This window comes from Nematolebias whitei, chromosome 21 (genome assembly GCF_014905685.2).
Source record: "Nematolebias whitei isolate Nwh7 chromosome 21, NemWhi1, whole genome shotgun sequence".
NCBI classification, from domain to species: Eukaryota; Metazoa; Chordata; class Actinopteri; order Cyprinodontiformes; family Rivulidae; genus Nematolebias; species Nematolebias whitei.
Genome location: NC_056518.1, coordinates 14,371,466 through 14,372,565, shown reverse-complemented (window position 1 = coordinate 14,372,565; position 1,100 = coordinate 14,371,466). Strand labels below are relative to the sequence as shown.

The window sequence follows — 1,100 nt, the reverse complement described above, 5'->3', positions numbered from 1 at the left end:
TGTTTCTCTCTTCTCTTCCTCCAGACTCTGGGACCTTGATTTCCAAAGGAAATGCAAAATTTATTTTCATCAGAGAACATAACTTTGGACCACTCAGCAGCAGTCCCAGGCGAGACGCTTCTGACACTTTCTGTTGTTCAAGAGTGGCTTGTCACAAGGAGTGCAACAGCTGAAACCCATGGCTTGCATGCTTCTGTGCGTGGTGGTTCTTGAAGCACTGACTCCAGCTGCAGTCCACTCTTTGTAAATCTCCCCCACATTTTGGAATGGTTTTGTTTCACAATCCTCTCCAGGCTGCAGTTATCTCTATTGCTTGTACACTTTTTTCTACCACTTCTTTTCCTTCCCTTCACCTGTCTATTAATGTGCTTGGACACAGAGCTCTGTGAACAGCCAGCCTCTTTAGCAATGACCTTTGTATCTTACCCTCCTTGTGCAAGGTGTCAATGGTTGTATTTAGGACAACTGTCAAGTCAGCAGTCTTCCCCATGATTGTGTAGCCAACAAAACTAGACTGAGAGACCATTTAAAGGCCTTTGCATGTGATTTGAGTTAATTAGCTGATTAGAGTGTGGCACCAGGTGTCTTCAATATTGAAGCTTTTCACAATATTCTAATTTTCTGAGACACTGAATTTTGGTTTTTTATTAGTTGTCAGTTATATTCATTATCGTTTCACTTTTTGAATGGAATTACTGAAATAAATGAACTTTTTTCATGATATTCTAATTTTATGACCAGCACCTGTACACAAACAATAGAAGCAGATAATGACACTTCTGAAAAAACAAGTTGCTTGTGTTCCTAATGAGGTAAAGAAAAAATGTACAATTTAAAACTTTCTACGAGCTTTTTTGACTAGAAGGTACAGTTGGTATCAAGACTGTATGAGTGTGTGTTTGTGTTTCACCTTCTCATCCAGGTCGTCTTCACTGTCATAAAACTCTTGAGTCTGGGTCTCCCAAGTGAACTCCACATGAATCTGAGAGTTAAATTTCCCACTTTGGGCCAACTCCAGCTAAGAATTAAACACACACAGAGATGAACACTCACCATGCTGTAAATATAAAAATATAAATATAAATATAAACTGTATGTTG

The 1,100-nt window shown here is 39.0% G+C and overlaps 1 protein-coding gene across 1 annotated transcript in view; it reads right to left on the bottom strand.

Moving 5' to 3' along the window:
- Positions 1–1,018, bottom strand: part of LOC119427464 (arf-GAP with SH3 domain, ANK repeat and PH domain-containing protein 2) — a gene marked incomplete at its 5' end in the record, with an annotated part of 9,431 nt that extends 8,413 nt beyond the window's left edge. The window contains 1 exon segment of the mRNA XM_037695086.1: positions 911–1,018.
- Between the last annotated feature and the right edge of the window lie 82 nt (positions 1,019–1,100).